This window comes from Capricornis sumatraensis, chromosome X, assembly GCF_032405125.1.
Source record: "Capricornis sumatraensis isolate serow.1 chromosome X, serow.2, whole genome shotgun sequence".
NCBI lineage: Eukaryota > Metazoa > Chordata > Mammalia > Artiodactyla > Bovidae > Capricornis > Capricornis sumatraensis.
In genome coordinates, this window is record NC_091092.1 from 74,660,831 (window position 1) to 74,680,209 (window position 19,379).

A 19,379-nucleotide genomic window follows, 5' to 3' on the forward strand; every position below is an offset into this window, starting at 1 on the left:
AGAACATTTTAATAGAAGGGGAAAGGAAATTTGGAGAGTTACAGCAAACAAAGTTCATGTTTTCTTATGGGCTGAATTGTTCCAGGAAAGAAGATATTTTCCTTCCTGTCATTCAACTTTCCTACCATTGTAGGACACAAGTCCCCCTTCTGGCCTGTCAACTTTATTTAACAGGTTTCTGCTTCTTTTTTATTATTATTATTATTATATGTATTTATTTAAGCTTTTCTTTTCCTGGTTTTTTTAACTGAAGTATAGTTGATTTACAATGTTGTGCTCAAGTAGGATAGGAAGGAAAAGAGAAAGTGCTTCTGGGGATGTTATCAATATTTGCAATGTGATATCAGTGCTGTAAACTTTGCATATATCTTGTTTGTATGTTTGGGGGAGGCCTGTGTGAGTGTTGTTGTAACTTTTATTGAGGAGTCTCAAATGAATACAGATACTCCAGGAAAATTTTCACTTATGGTATGCCAAGTCTTCCCTTTCCTGTCACTTTAAAACACTTTCAGAGATTTCATGTTTCTTCTCTGAGTTTAAAAAATTGTTCAGAACTGGTTACAAGAAAAGAATAAAATGAATGAAAAAGTCAGGTGAACCATCCCATAGATAGCAATTATGCAATCTGGAAAAGAATATAAGAAAACAAATATTTTAAAGTACTTGAAAGCATCCAAAAGCAGGCAGAGGTCAAGGAGAGTTTTGTTTTGTTTTGTTTTGTTTTGTTTTGTTTTGTTTTTTTGAAAATGGCAATGGAGAAGGGGTAAGAGTTGAGACTCTATGGTTTTCTCTTTTTTTATCATTCTCTGTAGAAAAGACATATTTTATTAATTCTCAAGTTCCTTAGAAGATTAATAATAAAAGCTTAGTACATATTATCAACAAGTCCAACTGTGGGGCCCACAGAAAACTCAAATGAGTTTAAGGTGAGTTTGCTTCTTTTTCATCTGATTCATCATCCATAACCTTTTCTACGCCTTCTACTTCTGGAATATAAAACTGCAGCATGTTCTGAATTCCATTTTTCAGAGTAATGATTGAACTGGGGTAGCTGGTACAAGAACCTTGGCGTTTCAGCTGTACGATGCCATCTTCAAAGAGTTTATAGACTACATCTCTTCCATCTTCCTGCACAGTTGGCCCTATTCTAGTATCTAACAATTCCTTAATCATTGCCACAACTTCATCATCATCTTCAAATCTTGATTCTTCTAAAGGTGTTTCCTCAGTAACTAAAGGTAAGCCAGATTCAAAGAACCCATAATTGTAGCATAGATATCTGGTTTCAGTAAATTCCAGTCTAATTCTTCATTTTCTTTTGTATCAGTGATGAAATCTGGTCCAAAAAAGACACTTTTTACTCCCTCAATCCTAAATAACTGCCTAGCCAGAGGGGAGCAAAATGCTATAGCTGGTGTGGGAAAATCCATGGTCCTTGTCTCAAGAACTGGTTTTCCTGGAATAAACTTTATACTGTTGGGATTTGGGGTATCTTGTGTTTGAACAGACATGTATCTCACTGAATTACATAAGGTTTCAGGGAGTGGGAAAAGTGGTCTTTGGGCAAACTGATGCATAAGCTGTTTCTTAATGGATTCATCACATCACAAAAAAACACATGGCAGGGGCAGCAGCTCCCCAGCCCAGGCTGGCCACTGCTGCCATCTTAGTCCAAGTGTGCAGGCATAGGACAGGCAGCTCTCCTACCCACTCCCCTGTCTTCCAAATCTATGGTTTTCTTATTGTAGTGTTAGTGGTGCAGTCATGTCTGACTCTTTGCAACCCCATGGATTGTAGCCTGCCAGGCTCTTCTGTCCATGGGATTCTCCAGACAAGAATACTGGAGAGGGTAGCCATTCCTTTCTCCAGGGGATTTTCCCAACCCAAGGATCAAACACAGGTCTCCCACATTGCAGGCAGATTCTTTACCATCTGAATCACCAAGGAAGCCCATATAATTTATATATTTATATAAATATATTATATTAAGAATATATATATGTTCTTTTTCAGATTCTTTTCCATCACAGGTTATGACAAGATATTGAATACAGTTCCTTGTGCAATAGAGTTGTTTTTTGTGGTTTATCAGCAAAGTCGTATGGGGCTTTTTGCAAGCCCATGGGCTGTAGCCTTCCAAGCTCCTCTACCCACGGGAAATCCAAGGCAACCCACTGGAGTGGGTTGTCATTTCCTTCCCCAGTGTTCATCCTAACCCAGGGATCAAACCTCCATCTCCTGCATTAGCTGGCAGATACATTTACACTGAGCCACCTGGAAAGCCCCATGCTATAGAGTAAGCACTTGCTATTCATCTATTTTATATATGAGTGTGTGCTAAGTTGCTTAAGTCATGTCCACCTATTTGCAACCCCATGGACTGTAGCCTACCAGGCTCCTCTGTCCATGGGATTCTCCAGGAGTAAGTTGCCATGCCCTCCTCTAAGGGACCTTCCCAACCCAGGGATCGAACCTACATCTCTGAAAACTCCTGCACCGGCAGGTGTGTTCTTTATCACTAGTGCCACCTGGGAAACCCATTTTATATATAGTAGTATTTATCTGTCAATCCCAAATTCCACTCCCCCTGGCCCCTTTGGTAAACATATATTAGTTTTCTGTGTCTTTAAATCTGTTTCTGTTTTGTAAATAAGTTCATTTGTATCATTTTTTAGATTCCACACATAAATGATATCATGTGATATTTATCACTCTCTCTCTGAATTACTTTACTTAGTATTATAGTTTCTGGTGTCATCCAAGTCTTGCTGCAAATGGCATTATTTTATTGTTTTATCTTTCCAATATTCCATTGTGTGAGTGTATATGTTGCATTTAGTCGCAAAGTCATGTCCAACTTTTTTCAACCTCATGGACTATAACACACCAGGCTCCTATGTCCTACATTGTCTCCTCGAGTTTGCCCAGGTTATTGTCCATTGAGTCGATCATACCATCCAGCCATCTCATCCACTGTTGCCCCCTTCTCCTTTTGCCTTTGGTCTTTCCCAGCATCAGGGTCTTTTCCAACGAGTCAGCTCTTCTGATCAGGTGGCCAAAATATTAGAGCTTAAGCATCAGTCCTTCCAACAAACATTCAGGGTTGATTTCCTCTAGAATTGACTAGTTTGGTCTCCTTGTTGTCCAAGGGATGCTCAAGAGTCTTAAGCAGCATCACATTTCAAAAATATCAGTTCTTCAGCACTCGGACTTCTTTATGGTCCAACTCTTACATTCGTACATAACTACTGGAAAAACCATAGCTTTGACTATATGGACCTTTTCTGGCAAAGTGATGTCTCTGCTCTTTTAATACACTGTCTAGGTTTCTCATAGCTTTCCTTCCAAAGAGTATTGTCTTTTCTTTTTTTTTTTTACTTTACAATATTGTACTGTTTTTGCCATACATCAACATGAATCTGCCACGGGTGTACACGTGTTCCCAATCCTGAACCCCCCTCCCACCTCCTTCCCCATACCATCCCTCTGGGTCTCCCAGTGCACCAGCCCCAAGCATCCTGTATCCTGCATCGAACCTAGACTGGCGATTCATTTCTTATATGATATTATACATGTTTCAATGCCATTCTCTCAAATCATCCCACCCTTGCCCTCTCCCATAGTGTCTAAAAGACTGTTCTATACATCTGTGTCTCTTTTGCTATCTCACATACAGAGTTATCATTACCATCTTTCTAAATTCCATATATTAGCATTAGTATACTGTATTGGTGTTTTTCTTTCTGGCTTACTTCACTCTGTATAATAGGCTCCAGTTTAATCCACCTCATTAGAACTGACTCAAATGTATTCTTTTTAATGGCTGAGTAATACTCCATTGTGTATATGTACCACAGCTTTCTTATCTATTCATCTGCTTATGGACATCTAGGTTGCTTCCATGTCCTGACTATTATAAACAGTTCTGTGATGAGCATTGGAGTACATGTGTTTCTTTCAATTCTGCTTTCCTTGGTGTGTATGCCCAGCAGTGGGATTGCTGGGTCATAAGGCAGTTCTAGTTCCAGTTTTTGAAGGAATCTCCACACTGTTCTCCATAGTGGCTGTATTAGTTTGCATTCCCACCAACAGTGTAAGAGGGTTCCCTTTTCTCCACAGCCTGTCCAGCATTTATTGCTTATAGACTTTTGGATAGCAGCCATTCTGACTGGTGTGAAATGGTACCTCATTGTGGTCTTGATTTGCATTTCTCTGATAATGAGTGATGTTGAACATCTTTTCATGTGTTTGTTACCCATCTGTATGTCTTCTTTGGAGAAATGCCTATTTAGTTCTTTGGCTCATTTTTTGATTGGGTCATTTATTTTTCTGGAATTGAGCTGCAGGAGTTGCTTCTATATTTTTGATATTAACTCTTTGTCAGTTGCTTCATTTACTATTATTTTCTCCCATTCTGAAGGCTGTCTTTTCACCTTGCTTATAGTTTCCTTTGTTGTGCATAAGCTTTTAAGTTTAATTAGATCCCATTTGTTTATTTTTGCTTTTATTTCCAGTATTCTGGGAGGTGTGTCATAGAGGATCCTGCTGTGATGTATGTTGGAGAGTGTTTTGCCTATGTTCTCCTCTAGGAGTTTTATAGTTTCTGGTCTTACATTTAAATCTTTACTCCATTTTGAGTTTATTTATGTGTATGGTGTTAGAAAGTGATCTAGTTTCATTCTTTTACAAATAGTTGACGAGTTTTCCCAGCACCACTTGTTAAAGAGATTGTCTTTAATTCATTGTATATTCTTGTCTCCTTTGTCAAAGATAAGGTGCCTATAGGTGTGTGGATTTATCTCTGGGCTTTCTATATTGTTCCATTGATCTATATTTCTGTCTTTGTGCCAGTACCATACTGTCATGATAACTGTGGCTTTGTAGTAGAGCCTGAAGTCAGGCAGGTTGATTCCTCCAATTGCATTCTTCTTTCTCAAGATTGCTTTGACTATTCGAGGTTTTTTGGATTTCCATACAAATTATGAAATTATTTATTCTAGCTCTGTGAAAAATACCGCTGGTAGCTTGATAGGGATTGCATTGAATCTATAGATTGCTTTGGGTAGTATACTCATTTTCAGTTCTTCCAATCCATGAACATGGTATATTTCTCCATCTATTAGTGTCCTCTGATTTCTTTCACCAGTGTTTTATAGTTTTCTATATATAGGTTTTTAGTTTCTTTAGGTAGATATATCCCTAAGTATTTTATTCTTTTTGTTGCAATGATGAATGGAATTGTTTCCTTACTTTCTTTTTCTACTTTCTCATTATTAGTGTATAGGAATGCAAGGGATTTCTGTGTATTGATCTTATATCCTGCAACTTTACTATATTCATTGATTAGCTGTAGTAATTTTCTGGTGGAATCTTTAGGGTTTTCTATGTGGAGGATCATGTCATCTGCAAACAGTGAGAATTTTACTTCTTTTCCAATTTGGATTCCTTTTATTTCTTTTTCTGCTCTAATTGCTGTTGCCGAAAATTCCAGAACTATGTTGAATAGTAGCGGTGAAAGTGGGCTCCCTTGTCTTGTTCCTGACTTTAGGGGAAATGCTTTCAATTTATCACCATTGAGGATAATGTTTGCTGTGGGTTTGTCATATATAGCTTTTATTATGTTGAGGTATGTTCCTTCTATTCCTGCTTTCTGGAGAGTTTTTTTTTTTTTTTTATCATGAAAGGATGTTGAATTTTGACGAAGGCTTTCTCTGCATCTATTGAGATAATCATATGGCTTTTATTTTTCTATTTGTTAATGGGGTGAATTACATTGATTCATTTGCGGATATTGAAGAATTCTTGCATCCCTGGGATAAAGCCCACTTGGTCATGGTGTATGATCTTTTTAATGTGTTGCTGGATTCTGATTGCAGGAATTTTATTAAGAATTTTTGCATCTATGTTCATCAGCAATATTGGCCTGTAGTTTTCTTTGTTTGTGACATCTTTGTCAGGTTGTGGTATTAGGGTGATGGTGGCCTCATAGAATGAGTTTGGAAGTTTATCTTCCTCTGCAATTTTCTGCAAGAGTTTGAGTAGGACAGGTGTTAGCTCTTCTCTAAATTTTTGGTAGAATTCAGCTGTGAAGCCGTCTGGTCCTAGGCTTTTGTTTGCTGGAAGATTTCTGATTACAGTTTCAATTTTTGTGCTTGTGATGAGTCTGTTAAGATTTTCTATTTCTTCCAGGTTCATTTTATTGGCATATAATTGCTGATAGTAGTCTCTTATGATCCTTCATATTTCTGTGTTGTCTGTTGTGATCTCTCCATTTTCATTTCTTATTCTTTGATTTGATTTTTCTCCCTTTGTTTCTTCATGAGTCTGACTAATGGTTTCTCAATTTTATTTATCCTCTTAAAGAACCAGCTTTTAGCTTTGTTGATTTTTGCTATGGTCTCTTTTGTTTCTCATTTATTTCTGCCCTAATTTTTAAGATTTCTTTCCTTTTACTAACACTGGGGTTCTCCATTTCTTCCTTCTCTAGTTGCTTTAGGTGTAGAGTTAGGTTATTTATTTGACCTTTTTCTTGTTTCTTGAGATATGCCTGTATTGCTATGAACTTTCCCCTTAGCACTGCTTTTATAGTGTCCCACAGGTTTGGGGTTGTTGTGTTTTCATTTTCATTTCTTTCTATGCATATTTTGATTTCTTTTTTTATTTCTTCTGTGATTTGATGGTTATTCAGAAGTGTGTTGTTCAGCTTCTATATGTTGAAATTTGTAATAGTTTTTCTCCTGTAATTGAGATCTAATTTTAATGTATTATGATCAGAAAAGATGCTTGGAATAATTTCAATTTTTTTGAATTTAACAAGGCTAGATGTATGGCCCAGGATGTGATTTATCCTGGAGAAGGTTCCATGAGCACTTGAGAAAAAGGTGAAATTCATTGTTTTGGGGTGAAATGTCCTATAGATATCAATTAGGTCTAACTGGTCTATGTATCATTTAAAGTTTTTGTTTCCTTGCTAATTTTCTGTTTAGTTAATCTGTCCATAGGCATGAGTGGGGTATTAAAGTCTCCCACTATTATTGTGTTATTGTTAATTTCCCCTTCCATGCTTGTTAGCATTTGTCTTACATATTGTGGTGCTCCTATGTTGGGTGCATATATATTTTTAATTGTTATATCTTCTTGGATTGATCCTTTGATCATTATGTAGTGGCCTTCTTTGTCTCTTTTCACAGCCTTTGTTTTAAAGTCTATTTTATCTGATATGAGTATTGTTACTCCTGCTTTTTTTTTTTTTTTGGTCTCTGTTTGCCTGGAATATCTTTTTCCAGCCCTTCAATTTCAGTCTGTATGTGTCCCCTGTTTTGAGGTGGGTCTCTTGTAGACAACCTATATAGGGGTCTTGTTTTTGTGTCCATTCAGCCAGTCTTTGTCTTTTGGTTGGGGCATTCAACCCATTTATGTTTAAGGTAATTATTGATAAATATGATCCCGTTGCCATTTACTTTATTGTTTTGGGTTCGAGTTTATACACCCTCTTTGTGTTTCCTGTCTAGAGTAGATCCTTTGGCATTTGTTGGAGAGCTGGTTTGGTGGTGCTGAATTCTCTCAGCTTTTGCTTGTCTGTAAAGCTTTTGATTTCTCCTTCAGATTTGAATGAGATCCTAGCTGGGTACAGTAATCTGGGCAGTAGTTTATTTTCTTTCATCACTTTAAGGATGTCCTGCCATTCCCTCCTGGCCTGAAGAGTTTCTATTGAAAGATCAGCTGTTATCCTTATGGGAATCCCCTTGTGCGTTATTGCTTGTTTTTCCCTTGCTGCTTTTAATATTTGTTCTTTGTGTTTGATCTTTGTTAATTTTATTAATATGTGTCTTGGGGTGTTTCACCTTGGGTTTATCCTGTTTGGGACTCTCTGGGTTTCTTGGACTTGGGTGATTATTTCCTTCCTCATTTTAGGGAAGTTTTCAACTATTATCTCCTCAAGTATTTTCTCATGGTCTTTCTTTTTGTCTTCTTCTTCTGGGACTCCTATAATTCGAATGTTGGAGCATTTCATATTGTCCTGGAGGTCTCTGAGATTGTCCTCATTTCTTTTAATTCGTTTTTCTTGTTTTCTCTCTGAGTCATTTATTTCTACCATTCTATCTTCTACTTCACTAATCCTATCTTCTGCCTCTGTTATTCTACTATTTGTTGCCTCCAGAGTGTTTCTGATCTCATTTATTGCATTATTCATTATATATTAACTCTTTTTTATTCCTTCTAGGTCCTTGTTAAACCTTTCTTGCATCTTCTCAGTCCTTGTCTCCAGACTATTTATCTGTAATTCCATTTTGATTTCAAGATTTTGGATCATTTTCACTATCATTATTCAAAATTCTTTATCAGGTAGATTCCCTATCTCTTCCTCTTTTGTTTGGTTTGGTGGGCATTTATCCTGTTCCCTTACCTGCTGGGTATTCCTCGGTCTCTTCATCTTGGTTATATTGCTGCGTTTGGGGTGGCCTTTCTATATTCTGGGAATTTGTGGAGTTCTCTTTATTATGGAGTTTCCTCGCTGTGGGTGGGGTTGTATCAGTGGCTTGTCAAAGTTTCTTGCTTTGAGAAGCTTGTGTTGGAGTTCTGGTGCTGGATTTCATCTCTCTGGAGTGCAATGAAGTGTCCAGTAATGAGTTATGAGATGTCAATGGTTTTGGAGTAACTTGAGCTGCCTGTATATTGAAGCTCAGGGGTGTGTTCCTGTGTTGCCTGAGAATTTGCATGATATGTCTTGCTCTGGAACTTGTTGGCTCTTGGGTGGTGCTTGGTTTCAGTGTAGGTATGGAGGCATTTGATGAGCTCCTATCAATTAATGTTCCCTGGAGTCAGGAGTTCTCTGATGTCCTCAGGATTTGGACTTAAGCCTCCTGCTTCTGGTTTTCAGTCTTATTTTTACAGTAGCCTCAAGATTTGTCCATCTGTCACTTCCAAGGTGGTTTCCTCTTTTTTTATCATTTTCTGTTTACTGGTCTCTTCAGTGTCTATACAGCACCTATGATAAAACATCTAGGGTAGAGATGCAAAGTTTCTCCACATTGAGGGACACCCAGAGAGGTTCACAGAGTTACAAGGAGAAGGGAAGAGGGAGGGGGGAATTAGAAGTGACTGGAATGAGATGAGGTGGGATCAAAAGAGGAGAGAGCAAGCTAGCCAGTAATCACTTCCTTATGTTCGCTCCACAGTCTGGACCACTCAGAGATGTTCACGGAGTTATACAGAGAAGAGGAGAGGGAGACTGAGGTGGCCAGGAGGATAAAAGAGGGAAATGAAAAGGGGAGAGACAGATCCAAGCCAGTAACCAGTTCCCTAAGTGTTCTCCACCGTTTGGGACACACAGTGGTTCACAGAGTTGGGTAGAGAAGAGAAGGGAGAAGGAGGAGACAGAGGCAACCTGATGGAGAAAAAGGAGAGTCAAAAGGAGGAAAGAGCAGTCAAGCCAGTAATCTCACTCTCAAGTAAAAATGGGTACTGAAGATTGGCTTTTTAAAGGTACAAAATTGATAACAAATACCAAAAAGCAAAGATTAAAAATAGAGTAAAGGTTGGATTTTCAAAAATACAATATTAAAGAAAAGAAGAAGAAGAAGAAAAAAAACAAAGTCACAAGAATATTAAAAAACAACAACAACCACAAAAAAATATATATGGTGTTTGCTTTAAAAATAGGGTCTTTTTTTTAAAGTAATAGTAGGTTATAAAAATAAAAATTAAAGGAGAAATAGAGGACTTAAAAATTAAAAAAAATGTTAAAAAAAGAAGAAGAAAAAGAAAAGAAAAAACAAACCAAAAAGAAGAATGATTGTAAAAATAGTAAAGATATATCTGGGACTTTCTCTGGTGTTGTTGTGGGCAGTGTGGGGTCAGTTCATTTTCAGATAGTTCCTTGGTCTGGCTTATATTTCTCAAGATCTATAGGCCCCTTCCTATGTAGTCTGTACTAACGACAGGGTTTTAATCTATTGCACCTGTCACTTCCAAGACAGTTCTCTCTGTTTTAGCTTCTTTTGTTTGCTTGTCTCTTCAGTGTCTGATTTCCACCCTGACACAAGGGGGACGGTGGTGGACACTTTTTTTTAGGCTCACTTGTTCAGTCACGCTGTGGGGAGGGAGGGATGCTGCAAACAAATAACACTGGCCTGTGATTGCAGTGTCTCAACCACGCTGGGCCTGCCCCCACTCACAGTGCACACTGCTCAGGCTCTAGGTTGCTCTGCCAGGAACTGTCTGAGGCCAACACTGGGCTGCATGCACCTCCCTGGTCTAAGCCGCTCAGGCTCAGGCACTCAGAAAGTTTTCAGAGGCACAGACTCCATTGGGCCTGCGTTTTGAGCCCTTCCCAGGTCCAAGTAGCTCAGGTGTTTGGCGAGCGCAGTTGCTGCGACTTATCGCCTTTTCCATCCCTGCTGTTCAGTTTTCTGGGTGTACAACTGGCGCCCCTTCTCAGGCGGATGGTGACTGTTTTTGAAGACAATGATCTGCTCTTCTGGGTGCCTGATGTCCTCTGCCAGCGTTGAGAAGTTGTTTTGTGGAATTTACTCAGTGTTAAAATGTTCTTTTGATGAATTTGTGAGGGAGAAAGTGATCTTTCCATCCTATTCCCCTGCCATCTTAGGACCGCCCCATGGAAGGAAATTTCTAATGAAAAAGGAAGCATAGGGAATAATTGCTAATGGCATGGAGTTTCTTTTTAGAAAGATTAAAATGTTCTAGAATTAGATAGGGTTAGTGATTACACAACTCTGTGAATATGCTCAAAACTACTAAATTATATATATGAAAATGAAACGTTTATAGCATAGGAATTGTATCTTTATAAAAATGAGTCATTTAAAAAATTATTATATTTATTTTATGTTGAAATGATAATATGTTGGCTATATTCAGTTAAATAAAATATAAAATTAAAATTAAAAAGAACAATTACATCAGCATCATAGCAATATGAAATGCTCTCTTTGTGTCTTACTTGCAATCTGAGACTCATTTCATAACTCAATGAAGATTTCTTTATCTAGTGCACCAGGATTCCAGAGAGTTCTACATATCCATACATCTAAAGGAGGGTGGACTGGAACACATGGAGGAGGTAGAACAAAGGGAACAAGAGAAGTGATGGCTATGACCTCAGTTCCCCTGTTGTGGTGACTGAGCCACAGCCCTAAAGAATCTGGTAGGAGCAGGAGAGGTGCCCCCAGACAACTCCAGCATCCTGGTCGTAGATGTACCCACAGCCGCAGGGAACCAGGCAACAGCAGCAGGAAGGCCTGTGACCTAATCCTTCCAGCTTCAGATTTGCATGTGATTCTGGCTACCCCTTCCACAGTTGTGGAGCACATAAACTCGACTACCTTGGACTCAGCAGAGGTATCCATGACCTCAGCTCCCAACTAAACTTCTCTTTTACCCCACAGCAGTGGAGTCAGTGACCCAGGTGACACTAGATGTGCTGAAAGACACACCTCCCTAGGCAATGACACCAGTGACAGCAGTAACATTGATAGTAGCAAGGAACCAATGACCTGGGAGGCATAAAGAGTAATGAAAAGGGCACCAAACAACAGCTCTGAAAGAGGCAGTGGAAGGTGAAATGTGACAATCCTCAAAAATATCCGGAGGCAGCTCAGGTAAAGAAATTAAAAACTTGTGCTACATTGCCATCTACTGAAACATAGAAAGAAAGGCCTGTAATCGATAATCCTGAATTTCTAGAATCAAGTAAAACATTTTTACCTACAGAAGAAAAGTGTTTGTTGCTTCAAAGATATCAACAGAGATAAAACTCATCAAGGACCACAAAAAAACATGGTAGCATGGTATCATGAAAAGAAAATGGCAATTCTTCATGAGCCAAATATACAGTCACAGAATATTGCAATCAAACTGATACAGAATGCAAAATAGGTATCATGAAGAAATTCAAGGAGATACAAGGAAATGCAGAAAGACAGTTCAAGAAGCTCAGAAATAAAATTAATAATCAAAAGGAATATTTTACCAAAGAGATTGGAATTCCAAAAAAGAACCAAACATAAATTCTTCTAGAGCTGAAGAACTAAAAAAAATGAGACAAAATATGCATAAGAAAGCATTGAAAATGGAACAGATCACATGGAAGAATTGTAAGCTTGTAGATAAAAATCTAGAAAAGATACAGTAGAACAGGGGAGAGAAGAAAGATCTAAAAGATATTAATAAAGTCTATAAGAATTATCTCAATGCATTAGGAAGGATAATGATAATGAATTTCCCAGAAAGAGAAGGGAGTAAAAAGAGAGGAGAGAGTTTGTTTTGAAAAATAATAGCTGAGAACTTCTGAAACTCGGGGAAGAAACTGAATATGCAAGTTAATGAAGCTAAGGAGAATGCTGGGTTATCTCAATACAAAAATACTTTCTTCAAGAAACACTATATTAAAATTATCCAAAGTCAATGACAAAGACATAATTTTTTTTATTTTTTTGCTTTTTAATTTTTACAGTGTCATTTTTGTTTCTGCCATACAACAACGTGAATCAGTCATATTTATACATATACATCCTCCATCTTGAACCTTCCTGCTTTCTCCCCATCCCATCCCTCTAAGTCATCACAGAGTGCCAGACTGGGCTCCCTGTGTTGTACAGCAATTTCTCCCCAACTATCCACTTTACACATGATAGTGTATATATACTGATGCTACTTTCTCCATTCATCCTACTCACTCTCTCCCCTACTGTATCCACAAGTCAATTCTCTACATCTGCATCTCCATCCTTTCCCTGCAAATAGATTCATCAATCTTATTTTTCTAGATTTCATATGTGCATTGATATACTATATTTGTTTTTCTTGTTCTGACTTACTTCACTCCGTATAACACATTCTAGGCTCATCCACCTCACTAGAACTGACTCAAGTTAATTCTTTTTTAAGGCTGAGTAATATTCCATTGTATATTTGTGGAAATGTGACCTGATACAGCTATTATTTAGAACAGTATGGAGATTCCTTTAGAAAAAAAAAAAACTAGCAATAAATATACCATATGACCTGGCAACACCACCACTGGACATATACCCTGAGAAACCCATAACTGAAAAATACACATGTACCTCAATGTTCATTGCAGCACTATTTACAATAGCCAGGACATGGAAGCAACCTAGATGTCCAACAACAGATGAATGGACAAAGACATAATTTTAAAGACAGGGGGAAAAGGATGGTAACCTACAAAAGAACCCAATTAGGCTCTTAGCTGACTTCTCAGCAGAAACTGTACAGTCCAGGAGGATGTGGAATGATATTCTCAAAGTGAAGTGAAGTGAAGTGAAGTGAAGTGAAGTGAAGTGAAGTGAAGTGAAGTGGCTCAGTTGTGTCTGACTCTTTGTAACCCCATGGACTGTACCTTACAAGGCTCCTCTGTCCATGAAATTTTCCAGACAAGAGTACTGGAGTGGGTTGTCATTTCCTTCTCCAGGGGTTCTTCCCGACCCAGGGATCGAACCCAGGGATCGAACCCAGGTCTCCCACATTGCAGGCAGACACTTTACCGTCTGAGCCACCAGGAAAGCCTAAACCACTGAAAGGTAAAAATCTTTCACCCTAGAATACTCTATTTAGCAAAGTTGTCCTTCAAATGTAAAGGAGAAATAAACATTTTCATAGATAAACAAAAGCTGAAAGAATTTTGTTTTCTGTCAAACATCAACATGAATCAGCCATAGGTGTACATATGTTCCCACCCCCTTGAACCTCCCTCTCATTTCCTTCCCCATTCCACCAAACAAAATTCTGTAAAGCAATTATCCTCCAATTTAAAACTAAAGAAAATTTTTAAAGAAGCTTAAAGAGTTTGTCACCACTAAGACTTGCCTTACAAGAAATATTGAGAGTTGGTCCAAAGATCGAGGAATAATAGGAGGGGGAGACCACTTTCTCCCCCACAAATACATGAAAAGATCATCTGCATGTGGAACAACTTCCACAAAACAAATTCTGAATGCTGGCAAAGGACTCCAGATACCCAGAAAGACAAACTAATCTCTTTGAAATGAAATAAGACGAAGGATAAAGATGTAAAGAGAGACAAAGGATTTAGAGATGGACCCATCCTGGGAAGGGAGTAGTGAAGGAGAAGTTTCCATACAGTAGCAAATCCTTTCACAGGTGGAGTCAGTGGGGAACTTTAGGGCAGCATAACAACAACAACAAATCACCGCAGAATTCGTGCCAAATGGCAATTCCCAGTGGAGAAGCAGCTCATATGCTCATGTCTGCCCACAGTGAGTGGGGGCTGGGTGCAGAGGCATGGGCTGCATCATTGGTCCTTAGGGTAAGGACTGATATTGAATGCCCCAGGACACACTGAGGGGAGTAACATGACACAGCAACCCAAACCTTGGGAAGGCCAGAGAGACAAAGAAAAACAAAGGACCTTTCCAACAGAAAGGCTCTGATACCACAGTGTGTCTCCTGGCGCACTCACAAAACAAAGGGTTGTGCTCTAGCAAATACCAAAGGAAAGCAAGCTGGCTCCCATTTACAGCCCTCTCTGGATGCAGAGAGGCAAGTGCTCAAAAGAGGGGGAAGGTAAGGGGCTGCTGCAATCTCAACCCCAGAGACTACATCTCCTGCCAAGCTGTGAGCAGGATGCCAGTTGCTAACCATGTCTTCCTGGGATCCTGAGCGGTTCATATCTGCCAGAAGTGTCAGAGCCTGAGACAGCTCCTCTGAGCAGACGCATGGCCCGCCTGGGACTGTGTGCTCGTGGTGCACCTGGGAGCTTGAGTGGCTTGGACATGGGAAGTGCACAAGATGCACAGCTCACCTGGGACTGTGCCCTCGAGGAGAGAGTCTGAGCAGCTTGAGTCTGGGAAGTACATGAGATGCACAGCCCGCCTGGGGCTGGGCCCTCGTGGAGCACCTGGGAGCCTGAGTGGCTTGGACATGGAAAGTTCACTCTGCCTAGGGCTGTGGCAGCCAAGTGTGGTCCATCCACATGCTATGAGTGCTCCCCACACATGCCAGTGGTGTTTGTTTGCAGTGTCCTTCCCTCTGCATAGCACAACTGAGCAAGTGAGCCTGCATAAATGGACACTTTCATCCCCTCATGTTAAGGTGGAGATTAGACACTGAAGACACTGGCAAGCAGAAGAGGCCAGCCCAAGCAAAGAAAAGAAGGGGAACTGCCCCAAAAGTGGCAGATGTAACAGATTAAAATCCTACAGTTAAGCTGAGACTGTGCACTTGAGGGTCAACTATAGACTTTGAAAACAAGTACAAGCCAGAACATGGGCTTATCTGACACTGAACTAACTGCACGATATAGATATAGATATAGATATAGATATAGATATATTTTAGTTTTTGTGTTCAATTTTGTTTTGCTTTTTCTGTATGGTACTTTTGAGAGTCTAATCTCTATTCTAGGTTTTAATTTTTACATTTTGATATTTGTTATTAATTTTGTACCTTTAAGATTATAACTTTAAGTATCCATTTTCACATAGGGATTTGATTACTGGCTCAGTTACTTACTTCCATTTTGACACTCCCTTTTCTCCTCCTGATCACTTCTATCTCCCTCTTCCCACTTATATTTTCTATATAACTCTGTGAATCTCTTTGTGTGTTTCTGACTGTGGAGAGTTGTTTCACCATTAACCTAGAGTTTTTGCCTTCAGTTCTATGTGGACAGAGAAGTCTTGAGGTTAATGTCAGAGGGAGACCCAAACCTAGAGGCAGGAGCCTCAACTCCAGAACTTTGTACCATCAAAGAACGCCAGACCCCAGGGAACATTAATAGATGAGAGCCCATACACTGAGACCAAGTTCCACCCAAAAGCCAGCAGGCTCCAGTAAAAGACACCCCACACTAATCCTCCAGAAAAATAGGAACACAAACCTGAACATTAAAAGACAAATTGCCCAATGCCATACCAAACCCAAAGACTGCTCAAGACTCACTACTGGACCCTGCATTGACCTCCGGAGAGATGAGATCCAGCTCCATCCACCAGAACATAGACACAAGTTGCCCCAACCAGGAAACCTTCACAAACAACTGGTCCAAACTGTACCCACAGCAAGCAGACTCCACTGTTAAGAGGAACTACAACTCTCCAACCTGCACAAAGGAGACAATGAACACAGTAGGCTAAAGAATAATTAAAAGTCAGAGAAATATTCAGCAGGTGAAGTATCATGATGAAAAACCACCAAACAAAGCAAAAGAGGAGGTGATAAGGGAGTCTACCCAAAAAAGAATTCAGAATAATGATATCAAAGATGATCCAAAATCTTTGGGAAACAAAATGGAGTTACAGGCAAGTAGACTAGAGACACGGATTGAGAAGAAGCAAGAAATGTTTAACAAGGACCAAGAAGAAATAAACAGTGGTCAATCAATAATAAACAATGCAATAAAGGAGATTAAAAACACTTTAGAGGGAACAAACAGTAGAGTAACTGAGGCAGAAGAAAGCATAAGTGAGTTGTAAGATAGAATGATGAAAATAAGTGCGTCAGAGTGGGGAAAAAAATAAAAAGAAATGAGGACAGTCTTAGAGATCTGGGACAATGTTAAATGCTCCAATATTTGAATCATAGGTGTCCCAGAAGAAGACAAAAGGAAAAGGCATGAAAATATTTGAGGAGATAACAGTTGCAAACTTTCCTAAAATGGGGAAAGAAATATCCACTGGAGTCCAAGAAGTCCAGAAGAGTCTTACAGGATAAGCCCAAAGAGAAACATGGCAAGACACATACTAATCAATGAAGAAAAATTAAACACAAAGAACAAATATTATAAGCTGCAAGGGAAAAGCAACAAACAACATACAAGGGAATCTTCATAAGGATAACAGCTGATCTTTCGTAGAAACTCTGCAGGCCAGAAGGGAATGGCAAGATATACTTAAAGTGATGAAAGAGAGTAACCTACAACCAAGATCACTTTACCCAGCAAGGATCTCATTCAGATTCAAAGGAGAAATCAAAAGCTTTACAGACAAGCAAAAGCTGAGAGAATTCAGCACCACCAAACCCACTCTTCAACAAATGCTAAAGGATCTTCTCTAGACAGGAAACACAGAAAAGGTTTATAAAAACGAATCCAAAACAGTAAAATAAATAGCAGTGGGATCATACTTTTCAATAATTACCTTAAATGTAAATAGGGTAAATGCTCCAACCAAAAGACAAAGACGGCCTGAATGGATACAAGACTCCTATATACACTGTCTATAGGAGACCCACCTCAAACCTAGGACACATACAAACTGAAAGTGAAGTGTTGGAAAAAGATATTTCATGCAAAAGAAAGTGGGATGGCAATACTTCAGTTCAATTCAGTCACTCAGTCGTGTCCGACTCTTTGCGAGCCCATGAATCGCACCACGCCAGGCCTCCCTGTCCATCACCAACTCCCAGAGTTCACTCAGACTCATGTCCATCGAGTCAGTGATGCCATCCAGCCATCTCATCCTCTGTCGTCCCCTTCTCCTCCTGCCCCCAATCCCTCCCAGCATCAGAGTCTTTTCCAATGAGTCAACACTTTGCATGAGGTGGCCAAAGTAGTGGAGTTTCAGCTTCAGCATCATTCCCTCCAAAGAAATCCCAGGGCTGATCTCCTTCACACTGGACTGGTTGGATCTCCTTGCAGTCCAAGGGACTCTCAAGAGTCTTGTCCAACAACACAGTTCAAAAGCATCAATTCTTCGGCACTCAGCTTTCTTCACAGTCCAACTCTCACATCCATACATGACCACTGGAAAAACCATAGCCCTGACTAGACTTACATAAGGTAAAGTAGTCTTTAAAATAAAGCTCTTATAAGAGACTAAGAAGGACAATACATAAAGACCAAGGGATCAGTCCAAGAAGAAGATACAACAATTATAAATATATATGCACCCAACATAGGAACACCACAATACATAAAGGCAAATGCTAACAACCATTAAAGGGGAAATTGACAGTAACACAATAATAGTGGGGGACTTTAATGCCCTACTGACACCAATGGACTGATCATTCAGACAGAAAATTAAGAAGGAAAAACAAGCTTTAAATGATACATTGTACCAGTAAGACCTAATTGATATCTATGTGGCATTCCACCCAAAAACAATGAATTTCACCTTTTTCTCAAGTGCACATGGAATATTCTCCAAGATAGATCACATCCTGGGCCACAAATCTAGCCTTGGTAAATTTTTAAAAATTGAAATTGTTTCAAGCATCTTTTCTGATCACAATGCTATAAGATTAGATATCAACCACATTAAAAAAAAAACTATAAAAATCACAAACATATGGAGGCTAAACAACATGCTTTTGAATAACCAAAAGAAAACTGAAGAAATAAAAAATTCAAAATATGCATAGAAACAATTATAATGAAAACATGACTACCCAAAACCTATGGGATTCAGTAAAAGTTTACAGTGCTAAGAGGGAATTTCATAGCAATACAAGTCTACCCCAAGAAACAAGAGAAATGTCAAGTAAACAACCTAATTTTACACCTAAAACAAATAGAGAAGACCCAAAAAGCCTTCAGTGTTAGTAGAAGCAAAGAAATGATAAAAATTAGAGCAGAAACAAATGAAAAGGAAATGAAGAGGTTATTGCAAAGATCAACAAAATTAAAAGCTGATTCTTTGAGAAGATAAACAAAATAGACAAACCATTAGCCAAACTCATCAAGAAAAAAGGGGAGAAGACTCCAATCAATAAAATTACAAATGAAAATGGAGAAATTACAACATACATCCCCAAAATACAAACGACTACTATGAGCAACTATATGCTAATAAATGGACAACTTGAAAAAAATGGACAAATTCTTAGAAGAGTATAAACTTCTGAGAGAGTCAATTCCTAGGCAGGTTGATAAGAAATCTGAGGTCCCCAAGGAGGAGAAAGGGGTCTGGAATTCTCAAGGAGGAGGAAAGAACAAACTTTTTAATTTAAATTTTATATTTTATTTAACTGAATATAGCCAAATGTTATCATTTCAACATAAAATAAATATAATAATTTTTAAATTATCCACTTTTATAAAGATACAATTCATATGCTATAAACTTACCATTTTCATATGTATAATTTAGTAGTTTTGAGCATATTCACAGAGTTGTGTAATTATTAACCCTATCTAATTCTAGAACATATTAATCTGTTATCTTAAAATGTATATTATTGGAGTGAGTCTGGTAAGATCTTTCAATTGTTAGTTCTAATCCTGTCATCTTAAAATATAAATTGTGGGAGTGGGTCTAGTAAGATCTTTACAATCTTGAGACATTCTTTTGATTTATTGCAATAGCCAATTTAAAAAGTATATAGCTCCCTTGCTAAGACTAGTGAGTGGGGCATTCTCCATACCCCTTCTGATG

The 19,379-nt window shown here is 38.7% G+C and overlaps 1 pseudogene; it reads right to left on the reverse strand.

Annotated features, from left to right (window-relative positions):
- Window positions 1–921: 921 nt before the first annotated feature.
- Window positions 922–1,577, reverse strand: LOC138071421 (NFU1 iron-sulfur cluster scaffold homolog, mitochondrial pseudogene; annotated as a pseudogene).
- Window positions 1,578–19,379: the final 17,802 nt, after the last annotated feature.